The 17259-nt window shown below is 41.1% G+C and overlaps 1 protein-coding gene across 2 annotated transcripts in view; it reads right to left on the reverse strand.

The window, feature by feature from the left end:
- Positions 1-17259, reverse strand: part of LOC149309161 (retinoic acid receptor alpha) — a 250027-nt gene that overhangs the window by 106714 nt on the left and 126054 nt on the right. The window lies entirely within an intron of this gene.

The following is a 17259-nucleotide window of genomic DNA, read 5'->3' on the forward strand; positions in this document are numbered from 1 at the left end:
GACAACTCTGCCCACTGGCAGCGCTTCCCATAAAATGGGCATCTTTGACTCTATAAGAAGCCATGGGATAAGCAGTTGAGCTCCTGTAAATGCCTAGATTTTTCTCTGCAACCACTTTCCCCAATTTCAAAGACTCACTTCCCCATGAAAGAACACGATTAAAAAAAACACTGTAAATCAAGCATTTTACGCACCTCAAATCCCAACTACTTGGTCTGGTATTTGAGAGGACTTTAGTGCTTTATTTTAAATCTCTGGGGGACTCAGAGACATTGCACACACACACACACACACACACACACCATTCCTTGCCATACTTCTTCCCTCCAACCCCCCTCCACCTCCTTACATTCCAAGCCGTTATTTTCCACCGTCACTACTGCAGCTCGATAAGCTCTTGACCTACTTTCTCATGCCAGAGCTGTGCCATCCTTCCCACTCCCTCCCTCTGTCTTGGTGGTTGTTGCATCAACATCCCATTACCACCATAACCCCGTCCAGTAAGTCAATTTTGGGGGAGCAGATGCAGGAAGTACATCTACCAAAACATCCAGACAGACATGCTTTCCCAAAATACTTAACCACGTCCTCATTACATGCACCATGGTCTGCACCATGTCCAAGTTTTGCTCTACCACTTCACTATGGTTCGAAGTCACAGAGACCTCTCTCAAAACCAGCCCATCCATAACCTTCTCACAATGGGGAGAATGGAAAGCTCTGCTTATGGGTCCTCCCACTTCCAGTTAACCATCACAAAAGTGGATGGAGATATAGCTGTGAAGGGAGAGGAAACATGGAGTAAACTGAGATACGGTTGAGATACAAATAAGGTTTCCAGAATTTGGAAATGCTACTTTTGGGGGCTACAATTCCTTGAATTCCCCAACCAGTCCAAAAAGTAATTTTTCCAAGCTCTGCCTAACACACACACACACACACACACACACACACACACACACACAATCAAACAAACAAAAACACACAATACACACCAATAAGATGACTAGTTATACCAATGCCCTCTCTTTCTCGTGTCTTTCCTCCCTCTTTGCACAAACTTGTCTCAGTAATACAGATTACAAAGATTTCTCATCTGTGGAATTCTCTGCCACAAGATCTATCAACAATTGCTAATATAATACAGTGCGCCCGCATTATACACAGGTGCGCTATACGCGGCTTTGACTGTACATGCTCAAGCCGTGCGGGACCACGCGGGGCGCAAGGGGCGGCGCATCCCATTCAGATGAGTGGAGTGCATGCCCGTGGCACGCATGCACAGCCACGCGCACGAGCCCCATTGAAGTGAATGGGGCTCAAACATATGTGGAATTCGCCTTACGTGGGGGGGCAGATCCAGAATGGATCCCCCACGTAAGGCAAGGGTCCACTGTAATGCTATTATCAGACCTTCTATCTTCCCCATCTACCATGAAAGCTTTTTAATGTTAATTGTCCCAATGTATATACAGTCATCCCTCTGGATTCACGGGGGTTAGGGACTCGCAAATAATCAAATCTGTGAATCCCAAAGCCGTGAATCTGGAGGGACAACTGTATTATTAATACTTTTGAAGGCTTTCCTAGAATACCAGACTCTGGAAATCAAACAAACAGAAAAAGGTCAGTGTTCTCATACCATGCTCAAGAACTTTCCTGAGACATCTGGCTTGCCCATATGAGAAACAGAAGGCACATAAATATGTGATCTAATCGAGCAGGACTCTTCCTATATACTTATTCTATAGATTTACTGGACCATAACTGATGCATAAAAAAATTAAGCAGTAAAAATAGGCAGTTTGGTGGTGATGGGGAGCCAGAAGCTGATATCCCTTATGTTTTATCCATTCTATCCCAGCTATACCATATGGGAGAGAGACGTGAAGGGAAACACATTCAGGTTGTGAGGATTCCAGAGAAAAGAATCATATACAGTTGTGAGGAATAGATTTCGAAAAATATCATCTGCTTCCAACAAGGCCTCCTGCTTTTGCCCAGGGGGCAGGGAGAAGCAAGATAAAAATAGAGCCAGCTGCCAATGCCCTTCCCACCCACTCACATACATACATACATACTGCAGTCTGTCTGCACCCCCCTCCCGTCGCTTCCACCAACCCTGCACATTCCCATACAGCCCCCACACTCTGGTAGGCCCAAGAGATTCACTAATAACGCCCCCTGAATGCAGCTGACAGCTTGGATCACATCAGATGTTCAACTGGCGACGCTTTAAGTGTCGCTGACCTGGAAGGGCGGATGGAACTGGAGAATTAACTCAATTCCAGGCCGGGAGGTGGGGGGTGGAAAGAGAGATGGGATGGCAAGGGGGTGAGCTAAGAGGCTGGTGGGCAGGCACGGAATTGAGCTGTGAGGGTACCTGCTAGGATTCATTACTACTACTACTACTACTACTACTACTATTACCACCACCACAACAACTACTACACTTAATTTGGGGGGCGTTCCCCAAACAGAAAGCATGGGTCTATTATTAGTTGACCACTGAAATCACATATACACAGCCAGGATGCATACAGAAGGAAGAAGTAACAGTGCTGCCATGAAATATTTCCTCTCTAGAATAGCCTAATGCCTCTTTATTCCAAACACACGTTCATCTCCCCTCTTAAACCCAAATCCCACAGATTGAAATGATGCATCTCTACAGGTTCGGCCCTGCGTCCTCAAGAGAATCACCCCCTCCACATACACAACTTTTCTTTGCTCTCTCTAGGACAGTATTATTCCTTCCGTCTCCAAAATGGACTCCGAATCTCTGATTTAGTCATCCACCAAAAACACAAAAAAGAGAAGAAGCAAAGCTGTTACAGTGAAATGGTTATATAACAAGTAATGTTCAATGTCCTTCATTTATCTTCATCAGGGGAGTCTACAGTATATATATTAACGAAAAGACACCTCACCTCCTCTAAAGCAATTTATAAAAAAAATCAAATCATGGTTGAAGCCATAGAAAACCCTGACAGTGCTACTCCTGTTCCTTTATTGCTATTATGATATGACAAGGCCTAAAGACTTTCCAAAGAGCAACAATAATTATTTAAAACCCTAATAAAATAGACAAAAAGCCGAGAAAGTTAAGACAAGTTATCGGCATATCCAAATCCCTGTTTTTTGTCTGTCCACTAAACCATAGGTATGACCTAAATATCCTAAAATATCCCACCAGATCTTGTCTGATCTTTGAAGTTAAGCAGGGTCAGCCTTGATTAACATTTGGATGGGGAATGGCAATGAATACCAGATGCTGTAAGCTATATTTCAGAGGAAGGAACTGGCAAAACCGCTTCTGTGTATTACTTGCCTAAGAAAACCCTATGAATTCATAGGCTCACCATAAGTCAACAGGTGACATGAAGCCTCACACACTCAATGTTACCTCCCTGGACATCACCCAATTTAACCAGGGCGTTGTCAAAGAATTTGTCAAAAACTTTAAAATGGTGGCGTGAAAGGGTGGGACATAAAGAGTCATGCATACAGGCTCAGAAATATTATCAATGCAACAAGAATGCATTGCTCTCACTCATCTTCTCTCTCTTTTGGCTTTGGGAACATCATACACATTTGCCAAAAACATACAGAAGTCATCAAGCTGCAAACAGACAAAATAAAGACCCACCTCATCTTCACAAAATTTCATTTCATTCATACTTGTGCCATCTTGCATCCCAGCCAGAGAGAAAAGTGAGATATAAATAAAGTGATGGATGGATGGATACTTTGACTTTCTTGGTACAGAACAACAATATAGGTGTTTTAAAAGCAAATGAATAGTACAAAAGAAAAAGAAATAACTACATGTGCGAGAATGTGCATAGAATTCAAAACCTTGAGAACCTAATCTTAATAAATAAATAAATAAATAAATAAATAACCCAGCAAGTTTCTAGTCCTTAAAAGGGGAGGGGGGGTTGAAAATGTTTCTACTAGCAGCGGTGAAAACTCAGAAATTTAGAAAATGAATGGAATATGAGTGGACATAGGATACAGTTCAAATCTCTTCCCTATTATTATCAAAAGCAAAATTAAAAATGAAAACCATTTAACTATACCTGTATGTTGTTGTTGTTGTTATGTTACTTCAAGTAGTTTCCAACTTATGACAACCCTATCATGGAGCTTAACCAGATTTGTTCAGAGGTTTGCCTTTGCCTTCCCCTGAGGCTGAGAGCATATGGCTTCCCAGTGGGTTTCATGGCTCAGAATCAAACCCTGGTCTCCAGAATTGTAGTCCAATACTCAAACAACTATGCCACACTGGCTCTCATCTAACTATGTGTCCATTGCTTAATTTCCATTATCAATATAGAAAGCAAAATACAACTTTATTTGGCCAATGTTTTCTGCCTCCACAGCACAGAATATTGATTTTAAGGGATATTAACAAAAGCCAGAATGGTGTAGTGGTTTAAGTGTTGGATGATGACTTTGGGGACCAGGGTTTAAATCCGTGGTCAGACATGGGTGACCTTGGGCAAGTCACACTTTCTCAGCCTCAGAGGGAGGCAAAGGCAAACCCGTTCTGAACAAATATTGCCAAGCGGCCAGGTTCCTCCTTTATTGTTGCTATATGCCTTCAAGTTCTTTCCAACCTATGGCAATCCTAAGGCAAATCTATCTTCTTAGGGCCACCGTTAAGTCAGGAACCCCTTGAAGGCACACAACAACAACAACAAATCCACCAGCATGCCTGAAAGGCACAACCCAAGACTCTTAAATCTTACTGGTTTTCATTAAAACAGTGATGCTTGTAATTGTACCAGAGCTATTTGAGAAACCAAAGGAGCATCTATTGAGACTCTTGAAACCTGTCCTGAATTTTCATCTTTCACTATATAAACAGCAATATAAAGCCAGCTACTCCTTTTACTCTCAGAAATACAAAGGCAAAGATGCAAACCATGGTTTGAAAACCAAGTTCTATGCAACTCAGAGAGTCCTTCAATTAGAAGATGGTGAAAGGTTAGCAAGCTGTTTTTGAGAGCCAGATTGCACACTTTCCTCCACAATATATTGCTAAAAGAATAATCATTCCCTGGTGAGAGACAGAGTTGTGAAGCAATGTACTCCAAATTCTTTGCAATGATCTAGGACAAGTGCTAGATTCATACTAAGATAGCCAGCCGAGTTTGGATTTGAACAAGTTTGAGTAAACCTGCTTCGATTTTTGAGTGTTTTGGTCAAGGATGAAAAACCATAGAGGATGACAGAGAAGAGCTTTTTCAAAATGATGGAGCTTTGGGGCCGCCAGGCTCCAGAGCATGCCCACCCCAGCTAGACACATATGTAGTCTTCAAATCTCTGTTTTAGTTTAACAAGTTAAATACCATGATCTCCTCTAAATAATCATGGGAATTACACTTAGATGAGACTGAGATTTCTTTTTTTAAAACACATTTGAAGTCTTTAAGATCTAATAAACATCAGCTTGCTTCCTCACATGAGACCCTAACCTCATCCTCACACATAAATTCCCAGGTTTCCTTGAGGAGATAAAATGACAGTTAAACCGGTTTAAGTTTGCAGTGCAAACCCCCTTGGAGGTCAACTTGACACTTAGGACTTTCCATTGCACACATATTTATATACGATGCTGGGCAGTCACAAACAAATGGGGGGTCAAGGTATATGTACATGCACCAAAATGTTTTGCATACAAGACTTCTTGTTGTAATGAGTTAGTAGAACAATTTTGTAGCCTATGAAGCAGCACACCATTGTTTTGAAAGGCATACATCAAGGGATGGGCATTTCACTTACTGAATGATTAAAGGCTTAGTCAATGAATTGGTTTGCCATTACAGAATCAATTAATTAACTGGAGGGAAATTAATACTACAAGTATCCAGTGTAAGCAATATTTCTTCCTGTTTTTCTGAACATAACATGAAAAAATTTTCAATCTTTGGATGATGACTGCAAATGCTTGCAACCCAGAAATGTCTATAAGTTGCAAATAGGGATCTTTTTTTCTTTTACCTATTTTGCTGTTCATGGTGTAAGCTTGCATTTTTGAGTTATATTGAATTTCTCATTAGGAACTGTGAGAAGGGTTTGTCTGTTTGTATTAATGTGTGTATGCTCTACTTCAATATAATTTTTTCCAGAAATAAAAAAAAATAATCAATGCAGCAAACACATCCAAATCTCATGTCAAGCCATGCTGTGGTATGTTGAAATCTGTTAGGTTTTAATGTGCAACGCTATCCTTGCTAACAAACCATGGTTTGTCAACCGAATACATGGCAACCCATGGTTTATTAATAACCTATAGTTTAATGTCAGCTTATTATGACACCTGAACCCAGAACGATGGTTTCTCCCTGGTTTGTCTCCTCAGATGCCCACCATGAAAAAGGGGCCAACAAAAGAGATGGGAAAGGTGCTATGCAATTCATGGGGAAAGTGTTTTCTAACTCATGGCTTAAGCAACAAACCATTATTAACTCAAAGCATGGTTTATTATCACATGCAATTATGCTCAGTATGAATACAATTTCGGATGAAAATATGAAAGAGAATAAAAATGCTGTTATTTGGCACTAAAATAACACCAAAAGATACAACGAGGTGGAAATTTTCCTAACCACAAAATTTACCCTCTCCAACGCATGTTTCAGCTTCCTTTTCTCGGAAGTAAACTTTCAGGAATCAGGTTATCAGAATCTAAATCACAATGGACTTTAAGGGTAGAGCTTTATATTGTGCCTGGAAACTGTTTAGGAACTAGCAAAATGCATTCTCATCACTTAGTCCCTACTAGCAAACCCATTCTGAATTCTCTTATACTTTAAGCCATAAAGACTCTCCTTTTAAAAATCCCTTAAAAGAGCTTAAGATGACTCTTTCAAAGGATTTTATGAGAATATATCTGGAGCTGGGGGAATTTAAGAGTATACAAGGGGAAATGAGTATTGGCAATTCTCACTCCACCACCAATTTACAAAAATGATGTGTAGTAAATCTTAGTGTTTCAAATACTCAGAGAGTTTCATTCTATCTTGTTTTGAGCATATTTCCTCAGAAGACAAGAAGCAGCTCTACCATTTGTTTGACTTTCTTCCCTGCTTATAACAAAGATTTTTCCTCTCCTTGTGTCACACTTGAAAACAAGAATAGATTAAATTAATCCCTGAGCAAGTGCAGAGTGTACTTCTCTCACTCCCTTATCTCATTTTCACAATTTTAATCCTACATTAGAGTTCCTTCACAGCCTTTGGCCTTCTTATGTAAACTACATTTTGCCTTCTGGCAATGGGACCTCTTCCTTCTTTCAACTGCTAAAACAGAATTTGAATCTAAAACTTTTCTATTGAGCCTTTGACCTCTAATTTCTTCTCCTTTTTTCTTCTGTATGCCTCCCTTCCCCCCTTCATTATGGTCTTCTCTTGTCTTCCTTAAGACTCTAAGCCTGTACATACATTTCACTTACATACAGCACCGGACTTAGTCTAAGTTGGTTCTTATTTGAGGGGCTCCATATACAGTAACAGTAAAACTATAGATGGTATATCAAAAGAGGGGGCTGGTAGCCTCACACAGGAGAGAAACAATATGGATGGAGTTTACTATTTGTCTCCCAGAGCCCATAAGGCCAAGGAGGAATGGCCTCTGGCTACATGGATATCCCTCTGTACCATCCTAACTGAGAACAACTATAACAGTCTTGATAAAATATAGGTGTATGCCTCCAACATTTACATTTGAGCCTGTACAGACAGGCCAAAATAAAGCTGCTTTGGATCACTTTGTAGGAATGCTGTTTAAATGATGTATGTGTCCTAAGAGGCCAGAAGCTTTACCAAAGCCACAGTCCAGTCCTAAGGACTGGAGTGCTGCTTTGGCACAGCTTCTGGCCTCTTAAGATGCATGTGTCATTTAAACAACATACCTCCAAAGTGATCCAAAGCGGCTTTATTTTGGCCTGTCTGTTCAGGCTCATTTGTTTCTCTTTCTCCTGTTTTATTATTAACGCCTTTGCCTGATGAAAAAGCCAGGTGAGCTTCAAAAGTTCACACCATGTATTTTGTTCATTTTGCTTGGCCAACAAAGGTATTGCTATTTTGTGGATTTTGGATGTTACTGTACTTAACTGAACAATAGATGCTATTGTTCAAGATGGACCACTATGGAAAGCACCAAATATAGATGGTATTATCTACAGATGAGCCAGTGTGGCATAGTGGTTTGGGTGCTGGAATACAACTCTGGAGACCAGGGTTTGATTCCTAGCTCAAATATGAAACCCGCAGGTGAACTTGGGCAAGTCACACTCTCTCAGCCCCAGAGGAAGGCAACAGCAAACCTCCTCTGAACAAATCTTGCCAATAAAACCCCATGATAGGGTTGCCATAAGTCGGAAACAACTTAAAGGCACACAACAACAGCAGCAACAACAACAGCAGATGCCAGCCACTATAGGGATACTGGCCATGCTGACTGTGGGATTCAGGGAGCTGTAATTCAAGAAGTAGCTTTCCTAAGCTTTGATTGGGATGATGCCTAAATGTCCCCTGACCTCCACACATCAACCAGGAGAGGCTGGGCATGGAAAAAGTGGTGCTTTCCTAACCTGCTCCTTGATATGCTCAATAATCACCTGGTTGAGTCTACTGATGAACAAGCAGCTATGTGTGAGCTTTCTCTTTGAAAGTTTCTGTCCCTCCTTTTGAAGCATCTTTCCAATATACAGAGGAAATGGCTGTGCTCCCCTAATTAGATTGCATGCATTTGTCAACTATGCTGCACGGGCTCAGACTATCTGCTGCAAAACTCAAACCTTACATTCCCCCCAAAACCAAGTTTCTAGATCTCAAGGTTCTGAAAAACAGACTTGAAAGTGAGTAAGTGACAGTTAAGTGAAACATCAGAAGTATAGCTGTGTGAGTAAATCGGATTTCCAGGAACAAGCTTTCAGCATCCTGCTCAGATTTTGGCTCTCCGCCATTACTAGCAGAAGCAGGATGTCTTATACAAATTAATACAAGCATACACAAATATGCAAAGTTTATACCAACTGCAGAGTTCAACTTCTTGTTGATCCAAAATACGGGTACTTTTACTGCTTAACTGTTATTTGTTTGTCTTAAGCATTAATTATACATGCCCCTGTTCCTATTGCCGGATTTCACAATAGGGAGTTGTTCCCCTTGTCCCCTTGCACCAGATAAATGGAGTGGAGGGAGAGCTTTTCAAACCACTTGCCAAGACAAGCAAAATCCAAAAGGCAGCTGCAGCCTCATCTGGCAGCAGCTGGAATGCTTGGGGGGAAGGAGGAGGGAAGCTAATGACTGAGCGACACTAAAAACCAGAACAAGGAGACACATCAAGTTTCTCCAAGCAATGAGCTGCTTATCTTGAGCCCAAGATAATGGTGTCAAGTATAAACAGCCCACTCTGACAAAGGGGGGAAATAATTTAATAGTAATACTTACAGCTTATTACCATTTTCCTCTTTCAAGTGCTTAAATTGCTCCATATACATTATTTCATTAACCATTACAACAGCCCTGTGAGGTAAGCCAGTGTTATCATTCCATATTACAAACATCTGAATAGAAATAAAACCTTGTCTAAAGCCATCCAATGAACTCTCCTAGCTGAGGAGAGTTTTAAACTAAGGGACCTGCTCTTAACCACATGCTACAACTATGAGCAAATTCATGATGCTTCCTATTCTGCATTGTTCATTGTGAGGAATTATTAATATTCCCTGAACTAGTTCCTGCAAATGCTCACAGAGATCAAAATCCCTGTTTTCTATATTAAGATCTCGTGTCCCTATCATCTTTGCATGCAGACTACTTAAAGAGCATTTAACCAAGTCCCTTTTTGATCACAGTCAAAATAGTTAAAATGAGATAGGAGGAACAATTATCTTGCTCCCTGCATCTACTTTCAAACATTTGCAAGAATATTTTATGTGTTGTTGCTCCAAAGATTTGGAATCTATTGATCTATGTTCTGATTCCCCGCTTTTAATAAATGGAAGAAGTGTCCAGTCTACTCCATCCCCCAGTCCCCAATCTACGTTCAAGCATCGGTGAGGATTATTAAAAGGCCGTTATGTCAGCTGTGGTGAGGCAGGCACTCCATCCAATGCTCCTATCAATAATTGAGGATCTTAATGAACGAATCTGGCGGAGAAGAGAGTCGCCGTCAGCATGGAGACAGCTGGGATCATTTGCTCACCCGTCACCACTGGTGACGACGCGCTGAAAAATTTCTCCAGGCCTGCTGGAACCTCCACCCCCCTTCCACCAACACATAACACACTTCAGGAGGTATACAGATAGGTTACAGCCTCCATCACCCGCCCCAACCTGGCCAAAGGATCTTATTCACAAACCTAGCATTGAATATCCAGGACTTCCTAAGTGGCACATGAATATTGCATTGGCAGGTGACACTGCGCCTTGTCAGAGAAATAGCTTTCAACGTAATGAGTTTAAAAAAATTAACTCCCCAGCCACCACTCAGACTCCCTGCCTCTGAAGGAAGGCCCTATTCTGCATCTCAATGCTGAGGTGTGATGTCATGGGCTTGTATATAAAAGTGTTGCTTGATTTATTGTAGGAATATGAGATAAGTAGCTGCTCAGAAGGGGGAGAAAATGGGGTGCTGAGGTGGACACTGACTGGGGGAATGTTTGATGAGAGTTGGGAAATGGCAGTGTTTGAATTTGATAGGAAGTCAGTCTGGGGTTTTGGAAGAGTGAAGCTGGAAAATGTGTTTGAGATGGGTTTGAGTTAGACTAGGGTTGAAATGAGAAAACTGAGTTTCAGTTAATTGATTGGTAAGGGTCTGATTTAGCTTGAGAAAAGAGTGCGGTGTTTAAAATGTCCCTATATTGGGAGAAAGGAGAGATATAAGTAAATATAAATAAATAAATAACCTGTTGTTTTATGTTTAACTTCTGCAAATAGAGTTTTATTTTTACACTTTTGGTCTCCAAATCACTATCATTCTGAGAATTTGGTTTCAGACAATGTCACTTTAAAGGTAGTATTGAAGGTGGAAGGGTGGTGTCCTATTGGTGATAAAAGTAGCATAAATATTCATAGGAATCTTAGAGTATTTAGACTGACCCCAGTGTTGCTGTCACACAAAGGGGGACTGGAGGAAGTGCTTACATATGGGAGAGCTGAGGGTCAGGGAAAGTCTCACCCTGAATGTTAGCAGAGAACATTATTGGGTGGATTAAGAATAAAAACTCATAACTTTGGTGGTCTTAGAGGTGGGATATAAGTAGAGACCCACACATTTGGTGTAGGTAGTGGTGGGATACAACCTGAAAATGCCACACCAGACTCAGAAAGTGTCCACAGGTGCAAATTCCCAGTGGATGGCATAAATCTAGGAATGACAAACCTTTGGTTGTCCAGATATTTTGAACTTCAACTCCCAAAAGAGCCTTCCAAAATAACTAATGATAAGAGACCATGGGAACTGTAGTACAAAAATCCAGAAATCCAAACATTCCCTACCTGTATATTAGGCAACCAGTGGTTCCTTCAGATGAGGAACTGGTCCTTGTTACTTAAATGCATTATGGTATTTTTGTATCTGAATGCTAGCATGTGTTTCTGGAAAGGCTCAGGTCTAGATTGTGTTAGTGTCTCCTACTTACATGAGAAGGAAAGCCACAAGGACCACAAAGAGCCATCCATCTGATGCAGAAAACAAATGCATTTTTAGATCCTGCAACATAAATTCTGAAACTACAGACCGTACAAAGCAAATGCATAGAAACTAAAATCATAAAGTTGAGAGAGGTTTTGCCAGCATTTCAGACCAATCCTCTGTGTGGTGCAGGAAAGCCAGAGCCAATGTATGACTAGAGCTTGTGAAAGTTATTTTTGAAACTATAATTTCCAGAATACACCAGCCATTGTAGGATTCTTACTTTAAAAAAAACCTACCTTTTTCTGACCTCTTGAGTATTAGCAACAGATGGCAGTCCATTTTCTTCTTGATGACCTCTAGTGATGAACAGCCCACTAGATAAGTGATTTTATTGGTGACTCACTGGCTGGATTTCTAGCAGCATAGTGTGGGAGATGTTCATGTGCCTAACATAGCATTCTTGACCTTCACCATGAAGGAATGGCTTCACTCTCCTACTCTTCAAGCCAAAGTATTCTTGCACAATCTATTTTGTTAGAGTCAAGCAAAACAAGTCATCCTGTACAATACATGCACACATATGCAGACACACATATATACCCCTCCACTAGAAAGAATTATTGGTATCAGAAGAAACTGTTCACAGAACTTTCTAACTTAGTAATGTCCCTGATTTTACAAAACATAAAATACCTTAGTAAGATAGCAGTTACCAAAAACAGACATATCAGATGAATATAGGGAAGAGAGATTGAAAAGATGGAAGCCAGGGGCTGTGCGGCATATTTCCAATTGCATTTATCTTTGCAACCTAACCTCTAGGACACCTCTCCAGTCTCCTGATCAAGTTGCTTTAGATTTCAAGCTCTTACGCCCATGGAGAACCATGAAGTCTAATGACTTATTCCTCTGGTTTTGATCAAAATTTGAAACTGGAGTCATGTAGTTTTCCAGGCCTCCCAACTGTGTTTAACTAAGATCCTTTTACTTACTCTATAGGTAACAAACAGCAAAAATCCTAAGACCCCAGAAAACAGAATGTGATATTTAGGAATTTGACATCTCTCCCCAACTCTGTTCAGTCTTGATAGTACAACCACACTCCCTTCCCCAGAATACCACAATTCAATATGTAGCATTATCCAAATGACAGCTACTTCATAGATTAGCTTTGCATAATTTATTCTACCCAAAAGGTTCAGGTTTTCAGATGATTTAGAATTCCTTTCTACACAGACTGAGATGAGAAAAGAGAGGAGAAGAAAGAGGAGACGGCATGCAGGGAAGAAGGGAAACCTGGGCTAGGAATGTACTAAACGACCTAGAAATGATCTTTCCCCAACACATTATGTTTAGGTTCTGGTTCTGGAAAATTATCTTAGTACTGGTTGGGAGAGTCGAGATTCTAGGAGTTTTAGTTCAAAAAGCAACTTCCCCTGGCTATGGTCACAAGTAAGGGACAGTGTGTTTTGCTCTCATTTCCCCCCCTGATATTCGGGGGGGGGGGGGGAGGCGCTTCAGATAAATTTTTAAAACTTTACTTGGTCAATCTGGTTGCTCATTCCATGGCCAACCATTTTTGAAACTAAAAAGAAAACATAAAGGCAACACTTTCCATCTGTTATTCTTCCGGTGCACATGGTACTCAGAGGTATATTGCCTCTGAATAGGGAGGCTCAATTCAGATATGATAGTTATTAGTCCCTGTGAAAGATGAGTTTCTCAGTGAAATGAATAAAATATGGAAAGCTTTTGTCCAAGGTTACAAGCCCTCCATTCAATTCCCTGTCCCAGTTCTCCACCATATCCAGTAAAAAGACAGTCTGCAATCATGGCCTCATCAAGCTGCTTTGGAGATGTTGTTTTTTATTTTGTTTGGAATGTGGGCTTCTGCAAATCTCAAAGTTCATGGGTGGTGCTGTTTTGGCTATACAAGGCCCAGCGCTGGAAGAATGAACATCACTACTGATATATACAAGTTCTGTATCCTTTGTGAATTTATCGGATTATAGAAGGCAACCTGGATAACCACTGGCATTTGTCACCGTGTCCATGCATCGCCAGTTTACTTTCTATGAAATGGATTGCTGTTGTTCTTGTTGCACTTTGTTGAGACAAGTACGTTGATTGGCATTTGGAACTCCAATTCCACCTCGGGTTTCCCAAATTTCTTTACACCATTACTCAACACCCAACCCCATCACGCTGACTTTTAAGAAACCAGTATTGGACCAGAAAATGGAAGAATGGTCCAGCTAAGTAGTTTTGGAGTCCAGACTGGGCCTCTGTGCTGTCCTTAGCATCTTGGGCATATTACATTTCTTTTAGCATCACTGAATCTGTCTTTGCAGAGAGCGTTTTGTGGTTTGTCCATCATGGCAGCCATTTTGTGAAAGGCAAGCCCCCTCCAGTGCCAGCCATTTTCTGAGAGTACCTATGAAACTCTCATAAAACCCCAAATGTGTCCAATATCTCTGAAAGAGTGGAGACCTATAAAGCCCCATTTCCCAGATCCTTTCTCTTGGAAGGGAGCTTGAAAGAGGAAAAAAAACTTAGGGTGGTATGGAATGCAGGGAGGGGCAGGTTCAGCCATTTGCACACACAACTTTCTGCATAAATAGGATTTGTTCTCCCTCCTCTCCCCCCACCCCCCATCTCTCTCACACACAGTTTACACATAAGAGCAGACCCACATTTCAAGAGACAGGGCCTGACTGCAGTGATCTCTACCTAGGCCCTAGAGCTATTTGCTCTGCAGGCGGCAGCTGCTCTCTGTTTGTGGTACATTTGAGAACAGTGGGGGGCTCTGCTGTTTTCACATGTGTGCATATGGAAAGGGGGGGGGAGATAAGACAGTTGATTTTACATTTCTGAACAGCCAAGTTACACTACACAAGGCAAGTGCATTTGGTGAAACACTGGTGTTTCTTCGTTCCATCTTTCCATAGAAGTCTCAAAGTAGTAGCATAAAATGGATTTTTAAAAACATCTTAAAACATAAATATTAAAACCGCTAATAGCAATTTAAGGCCAAACTGATAGGATGAGTCTTAACTCCAAGAGATTAGAGATGAATAAAATCTGAAGGGAGAACTTTCATTCCATAGTGCAAGAGTAATATCCATGTATGGATTCTGCATCCAGGGATCCCATCATCCATGGATTGAAAATATGTTTTTAAAAATTCCAAAAAGCAAACACTGATTTTGCCATTTTATTTAAGTTGTTGCTGCTGTTGTGCACCCTCAAGTCATTTCTGACATATGGGAACCATAAGGCAAACCTATTGTGTGGTTTGTTTTGCAAGATTTGTTCAGAGGTGGTTTTGCCATTGCCTTCCCCTGAAGCTGAGAGCAAATGACTTGCCCAAGGTCACCCAGTAGGTTTCATGGAATCTAGGAATCGAACCCTAGTCTCCAGAGTTGTAGTCCAACAGTCAAACCACTATGACTTTTGCCTGTTGTCTGTCTGCCTTTGTCTCTGCCTTGGCAGATCATGAGGGGCTTCTAACTAGCAGTTATGGAATTGGGAGGTTGGTAGAGCTGGATTACAGAGTCCAGACTTCCAGCTATCCAGAAACATCAAGGACTACAAATCTCATCTGATTTATGTAAGATTAGGAAAATGTACCAGTCAGTGGTGTCAAATTTTGGATTTACGATGGACCCTTGTTATACGCTGAGATTTGGTTCCCAGATCCCCCGTGGATAACAAAATCCGTGGATGCTCAAGTCCCATTAAATATAATGACATAGCAAAATGGTGTCCCTTATAAAAATGGAAAATTAAGTTTTGATGTTTAACATTTATACTTTTTTTGAACATTTTAAACCGTGTATGCTTGAATCCATGTATAAAAAATCCGTGTATAAGAAGGGCCAACTGTATTTTTCATGATTTAGCTAAATTGACTTGGTTCTGTAACTTATACTTCTGTCTGGACCTGGAGGATAAAGCTGGTACTTAACATAGTTATATTACTCTGAAAAACTCTTTTACTTAGAATAAAGATTTTCTTTAAGGTCCTCTGCTTATTCCTTTTTCACATGCTTGGCTTGGTGCAGTTTTTCCCTAGGTTGGCAAGTGAAATACCATCAGAATTCCCCAGCAATGTCTTGATGCACTGCTAAGGTGTGATAATCATTGAGTGGTGGCAGCAAGTTCTTTAGATAAAAGGTGGTTTCAAGGGAGACCTTTTTATAACCACTCTATATAATGGGACTTGAGCATCTTCGGATTTTGGTATCCACAAGGGAGCCTCGAACCAAGCCTCTGAGGACGCCAAGGGTCTACTGTACTGGAAATCAGTGCTACTCAAAGTGGGTTTCCATGTATCAGCACATGCTGCTCCCTAGGGAGTTTCAAGAAAAGAAAGAAACAATAGTAGCCAATGAGAAAAAAAATATGGCATTGGTCCTTGGCATGTTGTGTATGTGTGTGGGGATTGCCAGTCCCCCACACCACACAGCTTAAGAAGCACTGTTGTAAACGTTAAAAAAAATATTAAACATAAAACAAACCGAAGTCATACATTAATTATCTACATTCACACTCTTCACTCGTTGGCTTTCATGCCTGACTTCCAAGACTAACTGTGCTTGGTGCCTAACTAAATTATCTGTACTTTTCCATTTGTACTACAGGCAAAGAATGTTCTGATTCAATCTTAATAAAAGGATAATTTCAAGTTCATAATACACACACACACACACACACTGATCTATCGCAATTAATCCAAAAATCCAATCATTGCCATTTCTCCCTACATACTGGATAGCTCATTACCTGTTACCAATTATTTGCACATTTCCCTGCTGTTGTAAACTATAAAGGGATGTGATATGCATCTACCAACAGTTGGGGACACACATACCATGGAGCTACAGGCCAAAGAGACAAGCCCTTGACATATGTTCTTAGCTGTCTGGAGATGTGCATTTCCCTTCCATTGCAAACACAGCTTTCCATATGGCAGATTTATGTGAAACGTAAAGCAGGCCTCACCAAAAAAGAAAAAAGGAAAAAAGGTACCCCTTTGCCTAAGGAGTCAATAGCCCTAACTCATCTCATTCTAGCTCTATCCTAAATGTTTGCAAATAGTTGGACTGTGGCCTTCTGGCAGTAACTCCCCATTGCCAGTCCTAATTTCTTTTCTCCCATCCCAGGTTCTTGGGGATTCCTAAGTCCCTGTGACATAAGTAGACCCAGGATGCCCCATGGGCTTACTCACTGCTACCTCCACCTTCATTTGCTCCAAAAGCAGAAGCTGACTGACTGCCACCCGCCGCCATCCCCTCATATCTCCCCCCCTCCACCCCCTTCACATTTTGCAGACCCTTCGCAGTGTGTTTGTGATTATCCCGGCCTCTTGTGATAAACGATGCTGTCAGGAATAAATTTAATCAGAAGCAGACAAGATTATTGTATTTATCACTTTTTACCGATCGGCGGCTTCCAAGGGCCCAGAGGCGGCAACCAGACATTGAAAGTGGGGAGGGGGGTGCTAAGTGAAGACTGGGAATGCTATAGGTTGAACAAAAGACACCATGAATATCCACCAAAGTCCTGGGGCATCAGGATGGGGAGGGAGGGAGGATGGGGGGG

Source organism: Sceloporus occidentalis, unplaced genomic scaffold (assembly GCF_023333645.1).
Source record: "Sceloporus occidentalis isolate IW3139 unplaced genomic scaffold, rSceOcc1.0.p SCAF_7, whole genome shotgun sequence".
In the NCBI taxonomy this organism is placed as follows: Eukaryota; Metazoa; Chordata; class Lepidosauria; order Squamata; family Phrynosomatidae; genus Sceloporus; species Sceloporus occidentalis.